General features: G+C 42.8%; 1 long non-coding RNA gene across 1 annotated transcript in view; it reads left to right on the top strand.

Moving 5' to 3' along the window:
• Window positions 1–7,700: 7,700 nt before the first annotated feature.
• The window catches only part of LOC118081872 (uncharacterized), a 44,146-nt gene continuing 35,840 nt past the window's right edge, over window positions 7,701–16,006 (top strand). The window contains exon 1 of the long non-coding RNA XR_004692138.3: window positions 7,701–8,984. This is a non-coding gene — a long non-coding RNA (uncharacterized LOC118081872). The remainder of the gene's footprint in view (window positions 8,985–16,006) is intronic.

A 16,006-nucleotide genomic window follows, 5' to 3' on the forward strand; every position in this document is an offset into this window, starting at 1 on the left:
TTCACTTTCTGTCGTGAAAGCAAACAGTCGGATTAAGAACAGTACTATTCTAAGCAGTGCATTGCTAACAGGGCGGGAGGGGGGTGGAAAATAACATCTGAAACAGGATAAGCTTTGATGCTACCTCTGTGTGACACAGACAGGATTTTTTTAAAAAGCAGAAGCAACGAAACACCCTGAATGAGTCACAAATTTTGTGCATATCCCCCCCCCCTCACTCCCCTGCCTGCTTCACAACAGCAGGAAGTGTAGGCATGTGTTGTATATATAAAACCCTCAGGCAACAAGTTTTCAAGTATGCTCAAATGGCACTCCCCATCTCCCCCACCACCACCACCAACATACCACATCCCATTCTAATTATGGTTTATAGTGCATCTGCAAGTCCCGAATTACGTGCCTAAGAACTATTTGGCTAGCTCACAGCAAAAATATCTTTTGTTTTTCCTAGTTGCTCGGGTTTTCCTTGAATACAAAGAAGCATGCCTCTAAAAGCACAGGGCGACTGCGCCTGATGCAGTCAGTGGAATGGGCAAGATGTTTGCTTGGAGCCCACTAACAGCAGAAGCTCATGGATCTGGAGGAGTCATGTGGATGCTGGGAGCATTCTGTTTCTGAGGTGTCTGGAGGAAGATGGATACCATTCAGAGCCTTTTGCTGATATTGGGTGAATAGTGGGGAAACCTGGAACTCAAAGAGATTTCAACTAAAGGTGGGGTGCGGGGGATAAAAGGAATTTTGTGAAGCAAACCAGATATCATCAGCAAAGGAGTTCATAAATTCCCCTAACCTTGTTTGGTTATAATCTGAAGGAGGAATGCACTATTGTAGTCACCGTGTCTGAAGTTCATGCCAAGGAACAGGATGGGGTGGGTGGGAATCTGCCCTAGTAAACGAAAGGCACCATGCTACACAATTGACAAGAGTGAAATGGAAGAACTGGCCTAGATCCCTCTCTCCTTTACACCAAGATCAGCACTGGGACATGTCTGCGGAAGAGCTTATCTCCCTTAACATGATCCCGCCACAACAATACATTCAGAGTATTAGGCCTTACTGTCTGTTTTCTTTCTTTGTGCCTTTCTCTCTCCATTCCTTTCTTGTCTCATTGTTCCTCTTTTTCAAACACTGTTTGATTTGGTCCTCCTTAGGGAAAAACAGACAGCTACAGACGTGAATTGTTTTGGCACCTGTGGCTTCATCACCACAGTCCCACAACAGAGCTGATAAGTTTAAAGAGCAAAGTTGTAGAGGGCAAACCAGGATCAACCTCCTCTTGATATAATGTGGACACCATGTTGCAATGCAGAAGAAGAAAGTCACAGTGAGTCTAAATGGGACAAGATGGTTAGGAACAGGGGAAGCTGCCTAATACGCAGTCATCCAGCTGGGCCATCTAGCTCAATACTGTCTGCTCTGACTGGCAGCAGCAGGGCTCCAGGGTTTCAGACAGGAGTCTCCAGGGATAGAACCTGAGACCTCCTGCCTGCAAAGCAGATGCTCTGTCACTGAGCTACAGCCCTTCTGTAATTACAGGTTCACCTGTGAAATTCAAAGCACCAGCTAAGTATCCATGCTCAGGTATATTTGAGGTATCCAAATACTATTTATAATGTTTCATGATAGCACCAGGATAGGAAGTTGATCCAGTATTCCAGTGCAGGGTGGTATTTGGGCATGAGAATGAACAATAGCATATTAATACTAAACAGAGATATGATTCATGGCAACTCTGCTGGGTCTTCCTTCATCCAACTCACACAAAAAAATAGGCACTTGAGGTGCAACTAAACTATGGCACAGTGCATATATACATAACTGAGAACATCTGAAATTGGGGGATGTCAGTAAAAACTAGCAAACGCTGAAGGTTTCTCCACGGGCAGTTGTGAATATTCACCACCTCCATCACCACCCCACAAAAGGATGCTTTGGTCTTCTCCGATTTATTATTTGCTTGCTGTTTTTATTATGCTTTTCTAAGCTTAGAATGAAAAACCAACAGTACACTTTTAAAACTAAAAAATCTTCAGGCTTTTGCCTAAGAGGCAAGATACCGTGGTTGGTATTTTCTGACTTGAGCCCATTTCCTGTTAAGACCTCTGCAAGCAAGATCTCCGAACATTATCCATTTGGGACGTGTTCTTGAGAGAATGAAATAGGCAGTTACTTTAAATGTTCTCTCTTTCTACCTTGGCCATATAACAAAGACTCAATTCTGATAGTCATTTTACCTCGGCTCTGAAACACTGGAAACATTTTCAATATTGCAGTAATGAAAAAGACTGACAGCTTGCAGAGTCCTGAAACAGGCCCTTTATGGATTTTTCCAGAGGTTCCTGCCATTGGCATAAATGTTACAAGACTTCTCTATGCCTGCAAATAATGGTTGTCTTTCAGCCCAGCCAAGTGACCCAGACAGACACTCAGATAATACTGAAGTGGAATCACAGCATAGCTTTCATTTTATTATATCCCATGTTTTGTTTCAAACAAGATATGGGATACAAAAAAAGAGGATGCCTCAGACATTTTTGCTTCTTTTGTTATCTGGAAGCTTTTCGACGTCAACAAAAAGAATACAAAATTAGGGCCTGATAAGCTAAAACAGTGCCCCATGCAAAAGTGGGCCCAAAGGCAATTCTACCTCTGTAAGATACATTTGCATCTGATATGTAGCAAAGGAATGTCCAAACTTTGAACCTCTTCTGAGTGTTATAAAATGCCTCTCCCCCCATCTCTGCCTGTCTTTGGCATTTGAGTTCGAAGTTTTTAAACTTTGAGTCTGTTTCAGTCTAGGCTTTATTTTTTATTATTTTGTTTTTAAAATTATATCATAACCTGCTAGGAATTTGAGGGATAGAATAAGCTATGCTAGGGGCTACCAACTCTCTTCCTTACAAGGCTGCTGTATCTCTAAAAGCTATGTGGCAGACAGAAATTCAACAGGTTCGGCCTGCCCTGCAAGTGCACTGCTGTAGAAAACATCAGTGTGATGTTTCCTGGGAGTGGGAGAGTGACCATATGACTTCTAGTAAGCTAGAAGTCCAAACAAATGAATAAATACTAAAACAACTAATGGTCAGATGTTATGCACTTGTGGGAAAATGCCAGATTCTACCTCCACCCACCACATTTACTTTGCTTGTATATCGATAAGAGCTACCCTCGATGAATTCTCATGGATGGAATGAAATATTTGAGTGTTCTATGGTTCTAAATCCTGTTTTAGAAAAGTGCAGCATAATGAAGTAGCAGAGTACTGAGTTTGGATGGGAAAAACCCTCATCACATTCTCACACATTTGAAACAGCTCTTGCTCTTGAAGTTTCCTGGTGACTTCTCTGAGGCGAGCATTACCTAATGCTTATGAGAATGATCTATAATTGGGACAGTTTAAATTATACTTTAGCCACAATATTGCAGATGGAGTAGGGCAGGAGGCTGAGATATAACAGTTTTAGGCAAGCTGCTTCAGCCTTAGTCTTCCATCTCTAAAATGGGGGTAATAACAGTGGTCAATCTTAACCAAGATATTGTTAAATATCCCTGAGAAAATAGCCATGAAGCACTTTTAGCACTTGTATGTATAAGTGCTATATAAACATCAACAGGGCAATCCCGTGCAAATGTTTCCCCGTCTTAAAAAAGATGACGTTGATACCAGGAACAGTCCTCGAATGGATAATTAAACAGTCTGTGAGCACTTAGAAAAGGATGTTGTGATTACTAAGACTCAGCATGGGTTTCTCAAAAATAAGTCAAGCCAGACAAACCTCATTTCTTCTTCTTTTCTTATAGAATTACAAGCTTGGTGGATCAGGTAGACATAGTGTATCTTGATTTCAGTAATGCTTCTGACAATGCTATTTAAGAATGCATCAATAGAAGTATAGTGTCCAGATCAAGGGAAGTACTAGTACCATTCTATTCTGCCTTGGTCACACAACACCTGGAGTACTGTGTCCATTTCTGAGTGCCACAATTAGTAAGGCTATTGACAAGCTAATAACTAAATGTCTTTCACATGGAAGGTGGAGCAAGCTTATTTTCTCCTGCTGTAGAAGGTAGATTCTGCTTAAATATCAGGAAGATCTTTCTGACAGTAAGAGCTGTTCAACAATGGAACAGACTCCCTCAGGAGGTGGTGGGCTCACCTTCATTGTAGGTATTTAAGCGAAGGTTGGATGGCAATCTTTACTGGATGCTTTAGTTGAGATTCCTGCATTGTAAGGGGTTGGTCTAGATGACCCTTGGTGTCCCTTCCAACTCTACAATTCTATGACTCTAGGTCTGCTCACAATAGGACCAAATCCACGTTAAGTATGGGTAGGATTGCAACCCAAGTGTTAGTATTTATTAGAGGAAACTTGGCATGCCATTGTTATTTGTATGGAAAGTACTTAGAGTATGAATGGAAGATGGGGTGCTGCAGAGAGGAGAACCCTAAATGGCTGGCCTCCCCAGCTGTTTCTGTGAGGTTTCGTTATTTGCAGACCAGTGGGCCACAAAGGAAAACACTGCTTCTCGGAATGACCCATTTACTTGCTTCATGCCTATACTTTTCTTGTTTTGTGGGCCATCTTTTGCTCTTGCCAAATGGAGTCAAAGTCAGCACTGTAAATCCCGTTTTTTCCTTGTTTCTTGGAAAGCACCACTCGATACCAAGTCAAGAACAACAAACAGAGAGGGTTTGCTTGGGTTCTATTTATGGCAAATCACCAGTGGCAGTTCCAATAACAAATCCAAGGCCAATATTTATGCCTGTTACAAGACTGAGGCTACTGTGCATTTAAAAAAGGGGGTCAACACAGTTGCTTCAGTAAATGTGTCACCTAATATAGCTTCTCTTTTCATTCATTTTAAGATTGCTTCCCTTCCCCAAGTAAAATAAAGGTAGGCAGCCAGGGCTTTGCAATAAATGAACACCCTTAAGGCTGTATTGAATCGGTTAGGAGCAACAGTTTGATTTTATATTGAAAAAATGAAGTTAAACTTGTTGGTTTTTCTTTATCTTAAAGTGGTCAATGATGCTACGCAGGAACGGAGTTTGTTAATTGAAGCTCACAGGTATATGTTTGCAGTTTGACCTACTTAGCTGCACACCTGTGGTCTCTTGACTTTTTGCCTAATTAGAAAGGGGAGTTACTTTCTGCACTGGATGCAGGAAGGGATGTGATAGGATAATTGATTATTTGAAACCGTATTTAAGTTGATCAAATGTTTTGTAAGCTGCTGGTGAGGGGTGGTGATGGCTTGCAGTTTTTGGCTGTTATGTTTTTGAAAATAAAACCAAGCAAAGATATTGCAGACAACCTTTTATTTCTATGCTCCAGTCGCTGTGCACACTCTATGTTGGTGAAAAAGTCCAACAAAACTCAGTAAGGAAAGCAAGGGTCAGCTACTGCACATAGAATAAATACAGATGATCATTTCTATTGGACATCTCTTTAAAGTAAACAAAACTATTGCAATCTTAAAACTTACAGGTCAGCTACAGAGCACATGGTTTGCATCAAACATCCAAGCCGGAACCTGGAATCTTCCATGTAAAACATGTAATCCAGGTTTCAGTCCAGGTCGGTGGTCTGAATCTCTGTGAAAGGGTGCGCTCCCTTTGCTCTGTCCCAGCTTCTGCCAACCTAGCAGTTCAAAAGCATACCAATGCAAGTAGATAAATAGGTTCTGCTGTGGTGGGAAGGTAAACAGCATTTCTGTGCACTCTGGCTACCATCACGGTGTCCTGTTGTGCCAGAACCGGTTTCTCCATGCTGGTCACATGACCCAGAAAGCTGTCTGTGGACAAATGCCAGCTCCCTCAGCCTGAAAGCGAGATGAGCACTGCATCCCATAGCCGCCTTTGACTGGACTTAACCATCCAGGGGCCCTTTAGCCTGGCATCTCCACTCAAAGGATCCTGAGTACTATGGCTTCAATAGGCTCTGCCTAACACTGGGAAACAGCTGCCACTCAGAGGAGACCACATTGGGATAGACAGCAGCAGGTTGAACAGAGCCCTCAGCAAAGTTTCCTCTACGGTGTGACCCTTGACCTTGGACTTACCCATAGTGGTGGATAGCTATGTGCCACTTTAGAAATTGCCCAGAATGTCCCAGGTTACTCTCCCTCTCCCCTCTCTGTGTATGTGTGTGTGTGTGTGCGCGCGCGCCATTTTAATTTCCTGCAATGCCTCACAGCAATGTTACATCATGTGCTCTAGGACATATTGGGAACACCATAGGCAGATGGTGGGGAGGTGGCAGCAGCTGCCAGGTGCTGCCACCAAGTCTGCATGGGCACCTGAGGCAAATATTCCTTGCAAAGAACCTCTTTATACCCTTATTTACAACAAAATATTATTTGAACCGACATAAGACTATTCATTTTTAACAGTCTCATATGACCAGCTACAGTTTTCCCATGGGAATCTCTCCAATCATCTTATCCAACCCTTGTAAAGGAGAATGTCCAAGGATGCAATCATACAAGAGCTTTACGCCATGGTAGTTCTAACTATATGGCGACCCAGTTACCTGTCGTCTCTCCAGCTCATTGTTTCCACACTCTAGTGCCATGGTGATGTTGCTAGAATACAACACTCATCAGGCCTGACTCTGCCTATTGGCCATGCTGGGTGAAGCTGATGGGAGTTGGAGTCAGCAGCATCAGGAAAGCCACCGATTTCCCATTCCTGCTCTACTGGTTTAATTAGGATGGGGCAACAAGAGGACCTGCTGTGGTCAGATATTACCTTCATCAGAAGATTAGTGAAGGTACCGGTAGCAAAGCTTCTGCACTGCAGCTTCTCAGTGGCTCTCTGTGGGCAACCTAATAAAGTCTAGCATATTTAACCACTGAATGCTACTAGTATGGGATGCGGGGGAGAAAATCAGGATCCTGGTTATTCATCAGCAGTGTGGATTGGGCAGCAGCCACCGCCACTGGCAATTTTGCATGATAGCTTCTGAGCTGTTGTCTTTGTCCATGGAGTTTTCTTGGCAGGGATACTGGAGTGGCTTGCCAGTTCCTTCTCCAGGTGGATCACGTTTAGTCAAAACTCTCCACTATGACCTGTCCATCTTGGGTGGCCCTGCATGGCATAGCTCATAGCTTCTCTGAGTTATTCAAGCCCCTTCGCCACGACAAGGCATTGATCCATGAAGGGGAAGGACAGATCGTGAAGCTGAGGCTCCAATACTTTGGCCACCTCATGAGAAGAGAAGAATCCTTGGAAAAGACCCTGATGTTGGGAAAGATTGAGGGCACTAGGAGAAGGGGACGTCAGAGGACAAGATGGTTGGACAGTGTTCTCAAGGCTACGAACATGAGTTTGACCAAACTGCGGGAGGCAGTGCAAGACAGGAGTGCCTGGCGTGCTGTGGTCCATGGGGTCACGAAGAGTCGGACACGACTAAACGACTAAACAACAACAACAAAGCTTCTGAGCTGACATGTGGATGCAGCCCTGCCATGGTCCTGCAGGAAATTGGATAGCTCAAGAAACAGAGATGTGGTGATGTTCAATTGGCTACATGGCCAGATGCTGCAGATTACCACCTCTCTATGCAGCTTAAAGGCACCACGCAGTAAATGGTCATGTGATTCTACTGGGAGTTGTGAGCTTAGCAGCTGTAAATATACACAGCAATCAGGAAAGGAGACTTTCTTAGCCCGGGATTTAGACACACCCCACGCACTGCTGGCACTTTTTCATCTGAAAAAAATATATGACTTTTACGAGGGCTAAGGACACTATTATTTCTAAAATTCTTTCCAGCTTCAAAGTAGCTTAGGAAATTGGCCGCACAACCAGCCAGCTGATCCAGTCTGAAATCTGCCAACCTGCAAAATCAGGTTGGGGGGTTTTGTTTTTCTTTTCTGCAGCAACAGCAGCAAAAAGCAGTTTGGAAGACCAACAGGCTGGGGAGCTTATGCAAACAGACTAACACATAATTCATTGGGATACATTTAGTTGGACCCTGTATTTGCTGCTGCTGTGACTTGAATTTCAGAATCAAGGATGGATTCTTGCCATAGTTTCTCTTTTGATGGAGAAAATTGGGACGGGGAGGGGGCTATATTATTTTTCTTTGGAGCAGTTGGTTCTTGCATTAAGTAAGCACCCCCACTGCCAAGACCACATGCCATATATTCCTAAGGGATATGTACTGATTGAAAAGTGGACCTGTGCCAGTTTGATGGGGGGGGGGAGACACGTTTTCCTAGAGGGCACAGTAGCCATCTGTTGTTAAACAGAGCTCCTTTCAAGGTGGTCTTCGAATGATGGCTTCCAAAATATCAGATTCATGCATCAAGAGCTGAGGCACACAAACATATGGCTAAATATGTTTATATATGCAAATACATATTGTTGAGTTGCCAGTATTTTTAAATAGATATTGACTGGGATTGTGAAGATGGTTGCTTTGTATAGATGACTTGCAAAGGGACAGTTTTATTCTAATAGACTTGGAACGGGTTTCAGTTCCTGACCCATTGGAGCGAAAAATGTTTCTATCAGTCATTTTCTGTAAGGGAAAAAAATGTGACAGCTAACATTAGACTAGGCTGGGTTGCTGGCTGGACCTGCCCTGCCCACACTGATCCACTTGGGTTAGGATGCCTACTACTAGGGTCATATATCATGTGCATTGTTTCTCAGTGATAAAGTTCACCAATAACAGTGAAAAGGAAGGCAAGTGGTGTGATGCAAGTGGTCTCACAAAAATCAAGCCAGAAGTCCACCAGCAGGCACCCTTGGAAGCTCCTGAAATCAATGACAGAAGGTCTTTGCAGGGCTCTGCTAGAGAATGTCTAACAAAAGCATACTGGTATTTAGGACCCCATGAAGTTACGTTTGGCTTCTAGCAGGGGTTGTTTATTAACACAGGATCCTGAAGCCCTTTACTCTTGACAGTGACCAGATTCTCCAAGAGACATCTGCTGAATGTATGCCAAGGACCAACAATACCTTTCCTAATACGGTAAGTACAGCCTGAGCTGCTGTTTTAATTCTCATTTATTCTGAAACAGGGACGGGTGACTCTGTCAATTTTGGTTTCTTATAGTTCTAATTTTATGTTGGGTTCTCCACATTTTCACACCAGTTTGCGAATTTATTTACTTTTTAAAGTCCTTATGAAAAGTGATCGGCATTTTAGTGTGAATTCCTACTGACATACACATTTTTGTATGCAGCTTTGTCTAATATACACACTTTTGCAAAGCACATTTCTCTAATATAATGTGCTTTGTTATTAGCTAATATGGGCATTTTATGCAAATGTGACTGATATATGAATTTCTGTATACATTAGTTGGCTGGAGAAATGCGTTGCAAAATTCAGAGAAGTGCAAATTTTGAAGGCGAGGTAGAAATAAATTATTATTATTATTATTATTATTATTATTATTATTATTATTATTATTATTATTATTATTTCTCCAGTAAAGAATATGTGTTTAGAACAGGGCACTCCAACTCTTCATACTAAGTGGGCCTCAAGAGTACTTTGACATGGAATCCATGGGCCACACATGGGGAGTGAAGCCAAAATTTGACGCTCTCCACCCCCAGCCCTCACACTGCCTTCCCAAATTCAGCCAAGTGATGCTCAGGCTTTTGAGAAGGAGGCACGAGGCTCTGGCAGGGTCCTAGGGCCCTCCTTACTCCTTCCCAAAGCTGGGAAAGTGCTAACTAAACTTTGGGAAGGAAGGAGGACGACTCTAGGACTCTATCAGAGCCCTCACACCTCCTTCACAAAGCACAGTGCCCCATTTCCCTGGCTTTAGGAAGGCAGCGTGAGGGCTGGGCTGGGGTTGTTGTCAAATGTTGCCAAGGACTGCAAAACAAAAATAGCCTCAATGGCTGCATGTGGTCCTCGGGCCACATTTTGGACCACTTTGGTTTAGACTTACAGCCTAAGAAACAAAATATCTCATTTGCAAAAGAGGCTTTGAAGCAATTTATACGGGGTTGTTTGGGTATGTGAAAGCCCCTTTAAGATGTGTTTTTGTCTATAATATGTCTGTTATGGGGCCTGTCCATAGTATGTCTTTAGATCAGGTTTTTGAGGTTCCACTTTGTCCACGTTTAGAGTTTCACCCCCCCCTCCACAGCAGCCAACCAGTAAACACAAGAAATATAATCTTGCAGCCAACCTGCAGTGCACATAAGCTTTGTTCTGAGCACATTTCAACTAGCTGTTTAAAGCAGAACTCGCTGTGCTGCCACAACACGTTTCCCAGCAACACAGAACACATGGTAGATTAGCTCTAACTTGCAAAGCTTTGGTGGAAGGGGGGAGCATGTGTATTAGTCCTGTTTTTAAAGATCCAGAGACCATATCTTTGTTGGAAAGGGAGCTAGATGTTGGAATAACACCAGCCCTCTGAAACATAAGATACACTCCACTTGTTCACATAGTTTATGACCTTGGATAGCTGATAAGCCAATACATTGTACAATATGATTTCAAGCCCAGTGTTTTGCAAGCTTCAGGTACCAGGTGTTACTGAAGGTCACTGTTATGGAAAAATGGTCTCTCCCACAATTAGGAGAAGGCTACAGAGAATAGTTTTTATGCAACACAGCTTGTTGATGATTAACAGGTGTTTTTTAAGTGCACAGTTAATACTTATTCAAAGCACCTGCTAGGATAGGAGTGGAGGCAGGGAGAAATGTTTATTAAACACCCATTGTGAATGATGTATGAGAAATTCAAATGCATATGATATGAAAAGGCAATCAATTATGTTTTGAAAGAAATAAAAATGTGTGAGGTTATTTTGGTATAACAGGGCTGTCTATATGCTTTCTTTCTAAAAAGCACTACTGCTACTACAACAACACCCATAGTTGACAAACCGAAGTCAGAATGGGCCTTTGTCATTTGAATGTTTCTCTAAAATCAATCTTACCTGCATGTAATTGTGGAATTTTAAAAAAATTGGTAAGCTTGGCAACCAAAGGCTTTCCTTCAGGGTGTGACTTTCTCTGTAGTGACTACAATGAAAATCTTGGCACTCTTGGAGATACTATGCTTGTGTGGTTTAGATTACAGACTCGCCCTGGAAACAAGGATAGGGAATTGATGGTCCTCCAGATGTTGAACTCCCAACCGCTTTGAGGCTCCTTCGGGTAGTGATAAAGTGGGATATCAAATCCAAACTCTTCTTCTTCATCAGCCTCAGGCAGCATGGTCAATGGTTAAGGATGATGGGAGTTATAATCCAGCAACTTCTGAAATGCACCATTCTTGACCATCATGATTGCTGAGTTGGTACAGCCCTACCATTAGGCAGAATGAGTCAATCACCTCAGGTAGCTGATTCTGAGTGGCGGACACTGCTGTTTGATTTATTGTTGCATTTCTATCTCCCAAGGAGAGATGCTTGTGGAATTTTTCTGACTCGGGTCCCAAAATAACTTGGCCATCCTTCAGACCTATGCGCCTTGTCCAGGAGAGGGTGGCTCCATTACCTATTCTGTCCTGGGGAGTGAAATGTCTTGGTCTGGCCCTGCTGCTGGGCAGCTAGCTGAACTGCTCCACCTCCCCTCTGTTTCCCCTACTGACCATCTTTCTACCTGAACAAAATATCAGGTAAACCTAATGCAAGGTCAAGTGCTAAGAAATCTGTCAGCCTGTTGGCTCTGGAAACCCCAGTTATCTACTGGGACAAAATGAGGAAAGTGACTGGCTGTAGTTGACCAAAAGGCAGGAAGCCCAACTTATAGCATTTACATATTGCTGTTGTTCAATGGACTGTTTTCCTGTAATTGTACATTTGTGTTTGAAATTATTTGGGAAGTATCTGTGAGGGTGGCGGGGGGGGAGGAATAAAAACATTGAGTGAAAGCTCAGGTACATGGGGGGGGGGGCAAAAAATAACCTGTGCAATAACTGTTGCATAAACATAGTGCTTACTCATAACCAAATCATGTGACCCATTTCATGAGCCAAGCTGTGAGTGACTTCACTTGATGCCCAGATGCAGGAAATTACTCTAGAAGAACTAATTGGTGGGATATTTGCCCATGGCAGCTCATGGAACAAATCAACACACAGTCTTGTGAATTGGGCAGCAGTTTGGGTGTAGATGGTTAGATGCCTACAGGGTGCAAGCCCTATAATATAGACTAACATGGGAGAAATATGAGCCCTGGTGAGCTATTGTGTTCAATAAAACCTTCCCAACACTTCACCTGTGGTATTGTTTCATGACATTTGTGTGCATTCGTAGATGTTCCTGTGGAATAGAAACTAGAAGAGAGACAGTTCAAAAATCATATGCACATTTGACTCAGTACAAGTTTTTATCTTTTCAGTACAGGCTTAGGAAATGCAAAGAAGCAGTTTTAGTTTCAGTGTGAAAATATCCTAAATGTTCACTATGACGAACAAGGCGCTCTAGCAGGAATGAAAGCAAGGCAGCCAGTGTAAACATATCCATGGAAAAAACTTTCTAATGAACTTATATGAATTCTGTTTTGATCATCGTATTTGGAATGTCTCAGAATAATTCTTTCTTTATTCATTCTCTCATATCCTTCTACCCCACCCCCAGCTCAACAAAAGAAGTTCCAAAAGCAACTTAAAATGTCCAGTTCAAAACTCAATTTACCAAAATTATATTTCACAGACAAAGCAAATCAGCAGTCTGAAAGTCATAAACACAAGACTGGAAAACAGCAAGACACAGCACAAGGTTTTCTGAAGAAGGAAGGGGAGCTGGTTCACCAGGTTGTAGAGGGGAGGGAGGATCTTGAATCCTCTCGCTAATGGCAATGCTAATAAAGGTCTGCCAACAGCTGTTTTCCATGGAAGATTGTCTTGATCCAATGTGCTGAAAAAGCATGAGCCTTTGAGCAAGTTTAACAGTGCATTTGTCTGCCTCAAAACAATCATTGAAATGTTTGCCTTCATTACGGCTCCATCAAAACAATACAGAATTAAGAAAAAAAGTGAGTAATGTCAGCCAGCTATTGTCTTCATAGGTACAGCCCTGTTTTTATGCCTGCAAACACAAAACCTGGGCTTGTCAGTGAACTGGTGAATTGGCAAATAAGATATCCAACACCTTTGTGCAACATCTGCTAATCCAGGTGCAGAACACGGCATGAGCCCTTTGTTTGTGGATCCGTTAGAGAGAGAGAAATGCAAAATCACAATTAAGCAATATGTTTTTTCTCAGCCTCGCTGTTCTTCCTTCACACACACACTTGATGTCTGACATCTCTCTGTTAGCCGCTCCTCCTCTTTCACACCCCAGCTCCTTGTTTTCTTTGATACGTGGGGGCTGCATTCCCTATTCCCATTTATCTGGGAAGTCATTCCCACTGAACTCAGCAAGACTTAATTCCGACTACAGTGTGTGTTCAGTAGGGCAAGGCTGCCAACAGCAAGCAAAATCTCTGTCAAGGTTCTTGTGCTTTTAACAGAAACCCAGCAAGTAAAACTTTGTGTACCAAGCGGATACAGTGATAGGAAAGCTTCTCTGGATAAAAGGATACTGCCACGCTCTTGTTAAAGGCACAAGATCCCTGCAATGGGGGGGGGGGACACTGGCAAACCCAGGGAAAGGAGATAAGCCAAGTTGGTAATCCAAATTTATCACCTGCAAGAACAAAATTCCAAATAGTGTGTGCCTGCGTGTGGGTGTGTATTTAACAGCTTTATCAAAGCCACCAAGTCTCAACACCTCATTTTCTGAAAATCTCAACACCTTTCAAGCTTTTTGTGCTGTTTATTAGGAGCAATAACTCTGATCCAGCCCCTTCTGGGCCTGTAGGAAAGGGCACCAAGGCTCCAGGATCTGAGGGTGGGAAAGCTGCAGATTAGGGGCAGCCAAGGCGCAAGGGTGAAGGGTAAGGGATAGGCCAGTTGGGATTGTTATTCCTTCTCCCTGGCCATCTCTTCCCCCTTTGTCACTGAGCAATGGATTAGGATGGTGTAGAGAGTAGCTTCTGCAAATGATAATGGCATGGGAGTTATGGGAAATGACTGGACGCAGCTGATGAGAGTGGCCTCACACCCACAGGCTGCATTCGATGTTGTTTCCCTGTTCAGCTACATATTAAATATGGAAATAGCAGGAAACTGAGAAAGACCTTTATTTGGAATGCCCAAAGAGCATTCACATGACCTTCTAATCTCCTGGAGACATACCTATGCTCAAGAACACCCATGGACCTTCACAACTATGTTTCTTGCACAGGTAGGTAATGCAGTTCAACAACAGGTTAGTCACTCCTGTTGCCATGACATCTAGTTGGGCCCCACAAGGTGGAATGTGTGAACCACTGATATATGCTTTGGCTACCACTGAGCATAGGTTAGAAATCTTCACGTTTACTCCCTCTCACCTTTTCTTACTTTTGCCCCTTCCTTCCCTCTCCTCTCTCCACACCCTCAGATGTCATTTAGATGGTAAGTTCCTTGGGGCAGTCATTTTTGCTTATAATCCCATGAAGACTGATCACACTACAATAATAATATCAACAGGACATGAAAACATCAGTATGTGCTTTGGTTTGAGACCTAAGCTAAGCTATTGTATGAATTTTGTCTAAATAAAAATGTAACTTTTTCATGGCATTGGGAAGAATTAAATGTTGTGCTCTTCTGATGGTTCTGTCAGTGGAAGCATTTCAACTAGCTCCCCTCTCCTTCCCCCCACATGCATTTCTGGGGGTTCTTCCACCCCCGGCCATTTGGGGGGACATGAGGTGCACAGGGGAGGAGAGGGGGTAAACCTCAATGCAAGCGGCAGCCCTTGAGCAGGGCTTCTGTTGATGGGTGTCATTACTTGAATCTTGCCCACAATAATAATAATTATCATTATTATCTTTACCATTTCCTATGTAGGCATTATTAAATTAAACAATTAGATAATTTAAGGTGCTCCACCCCCACCCCACAAACAAGAATTGAGTTCTGGAAAACCTTCCCCGTAATGACAAGTAGAAAATATTATTTCACTTTTTTCCCCAAAGAAAGTTAAGGGGGAGGTTTATTGAGAGGTGATGAATTCCCCTTGTGGAAAGGAGATTTCTGGTAGCAGATGGCTCTTCAATTTAGCTGACAAATATGTAACTAGATGCAGTGGACAGAAGCCAAAATAAACAAATGCATGTGAGGCATGAGGTGTCTAACAATTAACAGTCAGGGTAATAACCTGCCTAGGGATATGATGGATTTTTCCCATGTTCAAAATCATTATAAATTGATATCTAAGGGAAATGCTGTGCAGCACAATTAGATTTATTTTCTTCATGAAGAAGAGATTCTGCATATTGTGCTGAAGTTTTGGGAAGCTATCTTCTTCATACTCTTTTTTTATATTGCGTTGGCAGGTCAATGTTCTGCAAACCGAACATTTCAGCATGCGTTTGTAAACTACCCCAACCTTAAACAAAAAATATTGGCAGAAGCCAACTGTCCTCAGAGAGAGGCATGTGAATAGCATATTCTTTGACATTAATTGGACAAGCAACAAATAAACAGTGAGTTTATAAATAGTAGATTTTCATGGTGGGGCAGTGAACCATTCTGCAAGCAAGATGCTGCAGCCCCTGTGACTTGGCAGAGGCCGATCCGAGAATGGTATTTATGTATAACGTCTGTATCCTGCCTTTCCTCTGAGGAGCTCTGGGCAACAACCACTGTTCTTCCCCTCTTCCTTAAATCCTCACAACAACCCTGTGAGGCTGATTGTGCTGAGAGATAATGAATACTCCAAGTCACGCACCAAACTTTGTGGCTGAGTTGGGATTTGAATCCTGTCTGACGAAAACTGTGGCAGTGCACTAGTTCAATGGGAAATCTTGAAATATTGGAAATCTTAGCTTCACTGGCCCTGATCCACGGATGCTCGTGTGCAGAAGCAGGCTATAGGAACAAGCCTTATACTGAGTTTGACCACTGAACCATCTATCCAGCCCTGTTCTCACTGACTGACAGCAGCTCTTCAGAGTTTCCTACAGGATTCTCTCCCAGTCCCAGCT

Source organism: Zootoca vivipara, chromosome 3 (genome assembly GCF_965207765.1).
Source record: "Zootoca vivipara chromosome 3, rZooViv2.hap1.1, whole genome shotgun sequence".
Lineage (NCBI taxonomy): Eukaryota > Metazoa > Chordata > Lepidosauria > Squamata > Lacertidae > Zootoca > Zootoca vivipara.